At 40.1% G+C, this 5,291-nt stretch overlaps 1 protein-coding gene across 2 annotated transcripts in view; it reads right to left on the bottom strand.

Annotated features, from left to right (window-relative positions):
• Window positions 1-21, bottom strand: part of LOC138032925 (NLR family CARD domain-containing protein 4-like) — a 27,276-nt gene extending 27,255 nt beyond the window's left edge. For both annotated transcript variants that reach the window (XM_068880647.1, XM_068880644.1), the window contains exon 1: window positions 1-21. This exon is cut by the window's left edge and continues 35 nt beyond it. The gene's annotated coding sequence lies outside the window, so the exon portion shown is untranslated.
• Window positions 22-5,291: the final 5,270 nt, after the last annotated feature.

Raw genomic sequence — 5,291 nt, 5'->3', positions numbered from 1 at the left:
CCAAACTTTTAGTCGACTACTAAGTGATTAACGTGGTTACACCCAGAATGAACAATTGTTAACTATTGGTCTGAAAAGTCACGAGATTAACATTTCAGAAAAACAGGAAGTTGTAATTTTCTTTGCCATACATCACGCGTCATTAGATGCATAACATGCTTTTGTTAAAGAGCAGTCGAGCAGTTAAAAGCAACTAAAATCTGCTCAATGCTTTCTGACCATAAAGACAAATTTACGCAGATGAAATAATGTAAATAGGCAATGCATGGTTGGTGAGTAGATCAATAAGGAAGACAATCGGGTGACAAGCTTCGTATCGTTTTTAAATGGGGGAGAAAAGTTAGTTATTATAGGGAAGAACTTTCTGATGTCTCTTATTCCAAAGCAAAATTGTTAAAAAAGATCTCCATTACGGTCTGAAGTTGTGCAGTTAGGCCTGTTTTAAACGTCGCATGTCGCATGAGCCGAATCTAATGCAAATGAGAGAAATCAATTGTTTTCGCTCATTTGCATTAGATTCGGCACATGTGAAATGCGACGTTTGAAACGGGCCTAAGTTGACCTAAGTTAGTTAGTTAGGAAGAGGCTCAAATCAAATACATGTACCTTCTTTGTTTACGCTTTTAATAATCTACAACAATTACTTTCTTACCTTCACTCTTTTTCGAATTTGGAATTTCCAGGAATTTCCAGGCAAAGTCAGTCATCACAGAAAAATGTTTTTTTTCTCAAAAAGTATTTTCAGTTAGGAGGAAAAAATACATCATTCATTTTAAAGCTATGAAAATAAGCTTTTCAAAAACATATAACTTTTATACATAGAACTACAATATTTTATAAAAACGAAAGTTGAAAAAAAAATTTAACAAAAATAACATTAAAATGGTCTAAAATCAGTTTACCACACAAATTTGGCCATTTCAAGGTCAATTACGAATTTTTTGATGACCGACAAAAATGTTCTTCATTTTATCAGCTTTCCTAGCCATAAATTTGACCGAAAACTGATGAGGCGCGAATATTTTTGGATTTTTTTAAATAATCGGATTAGCGATCAATGCGTAATGTGATAAGGTGATGACAAGTCAAATTTGCGACCCGTTGCTAACGGCAAGGGAAGCGATCGCATTACGAATAATCACAGGCGGCCCAGAGTCGGAAGGTAAACAATTATAAGGATTTGTATGGGAATCTCGATAACAGACTGAAAAAGATATTTACCCGCAAAAGTTCTCAATAAAAGAGCCGTACTTTATTGTCATGGTGAATTTCTTGCTTTTTGTGTGGTTTTTTCCCTGATTGAATGCGATTTAAGCGACTTCTCAAATTCCCGAGTCGTCACTCTTCCCTAAATAAAGGAAAGGCTTGCAACTCATTTCTAACTTACCTCAGATCTCGCCGAAAAAATTCACACTTCTCCGGCATCAGTCAAACTCAAACTCAGGCGATGGCTACACGGATAAATTTACTTCCCCTTGACCAAGTTTCAAGGTCCAGCGAGTATCCATTGCTGAGAAACAGCGAAAAATATTCAAATTTTCAAACTCCTTCGAGGCTCGCTAACAATCAATTTTGACACGGCTGGTCATAGTCCGGTCTGTTAGGTCGGAAAATTACGAAAATCGTGACAAGAGGCGTAAAAACACCAAACTTGGCACAAATGTAGTTTAGAGTATAACTAATCATTTCAGAAGGGGTGCCACAAAAAAATACCCCAGGGGGTGGGGAGGGGGGATTTTTTTTGTAAGTAAGTCTCAGTTGCGGTGTGTCAAAAGAAGCGTGCCATTATGAGCTATGAAATAATTTAATTTGTTGATTACAGTGTGAAATAAGTGTTGGTATACGTAAAATAAAGACCAAGTCTGAAAATTTAATAAGCTGTGCTCAAATGTAAAAATATAATGCCTTTTTGTGGTAGAAAAAGGCGAAAAAAGACGACATATATGCGTAGTCATTATAAAGCTCAATTCCATATGAATTTCACTTCCTTTATGACATATAATGTTTTAGCGAGAAGATATTTACTAAGTTCCTTTTATTTAAATTTGTTGTAACTTAATGAAAATCTTTAAACAATAAATGGTAATAAAAAGCCAGCGGTGTTTCCAAACAACATGCGCTTTACCTCCCGGTGACCGGCGTGACAGTGGAGTTGTTGAGAGGTACGTTTTCTTGTTTAACACGGAATTTCACCCTTTGAACTGTAAGTATCAACTCATGTTTTATACTCCATCCTTCTATGAGGTAAAATTCATTTCGTTATAATGTGAAACAAAGTCAAGTTGTTCTTTTAAAAGCTAAGAGTTCAGTGATTTTTATTTTTATCCGTATATGTGAGCCGGTGTTCAATAAAAGTTACTCTGAATAAGCGTTATAACTTGAGATGAATGAAAAACTGTGAGAAATCATCAGATGTTATAAAAAAAAATGGTTCAAGAAGGAAATGTTTAAGTAGGTTTATTATTTGATTTTAAACGAAAAATTATGGAGTGACACAAATCTGGAAAGCGGAGCGTGTTAAACTATTAAATGGTAGTCGGCCTCAAAGATACGATGACGGATAAAACAAAAATGCCATTCAATTTACTTTAGTTCAGACTGAAATTGCCTGAGTTAACAACGCTCTAAAAACAAAACCATTCTTAGATTAAGAATATTTTAAATGATATTTCTTTTTTCAGACGTTAGCCAACCAGTGAGTGCAAAGGATTAATCTTTGTTCAGCCAGGTCCGCTTCAAGAGATATCACACTGCCTGACACGTATTCCTTAGTTCCACTTGTTTCTATAAAAACATCAAAAGTAAACGTCCCTGCCACAAGTCAAGCAGGTGTGGAGACCGTAAGCACGGATCAGTTGTCTATTGCCATTGAAAAACAAGTTCACTGGTTGAAGTACTGTGAACAAGATGTTTATGAGGAGCTTACCAAAGGTATTCATCTTTCATGGGCTGCTTATCACGCATCTGTAACTGAACTGCCTAACCCTTTGCCATACTTGGGTAGCTTGTTGCCATTGTTTTACGAGAAGGCTGCCACAGTAACCATGATGAAACATGGAATGTCTGTGGTTAAGAAGACAACAGAATTTCTTAACCCGGGCCAAATTCCTGTCACTGTCTGTGACCAGCCTCTTTTTGCTATCGCAAAAGTTGTTCAGTGGAACTGGCCTGCTACACACGGAGAAAATGTTCACGTTGTCATGCTGGGGGGCCTACACATTGAGATGGTGCTGTCGACCATGTGTGGTGACCTTGTAGCTTTATCTGGCTGGACTACAGCACTAACTGAGGCAGGGATAGCTTCCAGTGGGACATCAGATTCCTTCCTTAAGGTAGCGCATTAGACGAAAACCAGACGCGCCCACCAGGTAACCGCGGCAGCTTTGTATAAATTGCAGCATGTTGCCTTTCGGGAACTAAACGGTCAACAGGACGAAGAGGAGTTTCAGAAGTGGCACGATGGAATGATTAAGACCAGCCCAACGTACAAGTTTTGGGACATGATCATGCAAATGGAACTCAAAGTACTGTCATTTGTGAAAGCACATCGTGAAAACAACTCCTCTGTACGTAGAAGCCGTGGAATCTCTTGCTCCTTGGTCCTTTGCTCTTGATCACACTAATTACGCGAGGTGGCTACCTATTCACATAAGAGATATGAAGTGCTTACCAGGCCCCGTTCAACAAAGCCTCAGAGAATGCTGGGTCATTTCGAAGTCATCAAGCAGTTTTTCAAGCATCCCAATCGACCAGGCACACGAGCAAAATAACGCAAGGGTGAAGGGATCAGGTGGAGCTGTAGGACTAACGGAAAGTCCTGGCGCATTTAGAAGATGGATGGTGGCCGGACCAGAAAGTGCTCGAGTGTTGCAAGAGTTCGAAAGTCAGTTGAAAGGGAAACAAATGTTGATGAAAAGAACAAACACCACGAACAAGGACTTTCTACACAGAAAACCTTTCGAAGTCATGTCAAGCAACTTGTAAGTACAATTTCAGAAATGGGAAACCCTTTTAAGGATGACTGCCCTGAATTACTTGCCCTTGACACACGCAATTGCGCAGATGTCTCAGTCGTGGATAATGTGCATAGAGTCCAGGAACTTGGATTACGCCAGTACAAGAAATTCGTAAAAGACGTCATGGATGAAAGGACTGTATCGATTCACGATACGATTTCAAAGAATACCTTGCCACTGTTCAAGCGCCAGCAGCCGAAGCAAATCTGCAAAGCGTCCTTAAAGTTGCCAGCGGTAACAAGTGATCGTTACCTCTTCAGTTGTTTGTATATTGCCAGCCAACAGCGCGAAGGAGATCTTGAAGAGTTCTTAAAGCATGAAAATCAGCCGTATCCACCTTCTTTGTCAGAGTTTGTCAATCTTCGATTCGGGTAAAGTCTGATTTGATTTCATGCGTCAACAAAGAAACACCGCCACCTCTTACGATGTCAAAGTTTTTGATGGAGCAGCTATTGTGCATGCGCTTCCAGTTTCATCTGTCGCTACGTTTTCTGAATATGCAGATTCCAAGTTCTTACCTTTCCTGGAAAACCACTTGAAGAGTACCAAACGAATTGACGTTGTGTGGGATGAATACCGAGTGGCAAGTCTGAAAGAATCTGCCCGTGAGAAGAGAGGAAAAGGCGTGAGACGAAAGGTAGCTGGGTATGTCAAGTTACCTCAGAACTGGCAGATATTTCTCGAAGAAAGCTGCAACCATGAAGAAGCCGACACGGGGATTCTTGTAAACGTTAGAGATGCTTTGGATAAGGGGGGAAGAAGTGTCTTTGTTCGCACTGTTGACATATGTTCTTGTTATTCTAATTGCGCACTTCCACACGTTGTCTTCGATTTGGTCTGGATTGAGCTTTTGGGTCGCCTTTGGGATGGGAAAGAATTTTCAGCTGCTTTCTTTTAACACCATTTGTGAGCATTTGGGAAAGCAGAAATGCCGTGCGCTTCCATTTTTCCACGCATTTACCGGTTGCGACACTACATCAGCATTCCTGGGGAAAGGAAAGAAATCTGCGTGGGAGGCCTGGAAAGCGTACCCTGAAGCCACAGAGGCTTTCAGTTTTGTGAACGATAGCCCCTTCATTCCAGTTGAGATCAACACTCGTGTGTTTGATGTCCTTAAGCGCTTTGTGGAGTACTCTATGACAGGACCAGCCTTGCTACCGATGTGAACACTGCTTGACGAGAACTGTTCACAAAAAAGAATCGGGGGCTAGAAAACATTCCCCCAGCAGAGGTAAGAACCCATCATACACATTTTTATCAATCCCCGTTGATAGG

Source organism: Montipora capricornis, chromosome 14 (assembly GCF_036669925.1).
Source record: "Montipora capricornis isolate CH-2021 chromosome 14, ASM3666992v2, whole genome shotgun sequence".
Taxonomy (NCBI): Eukaryota; Metazoa; Cnidaria; class Anthozoa; order Scleractinia; family Acroporidae; genus Montipora; species Montipora capricornis.
Note: the sequence above shows the minus strand (reverse complement) of the source record. Positions and strands in the feature narration are given on the sequence as shown.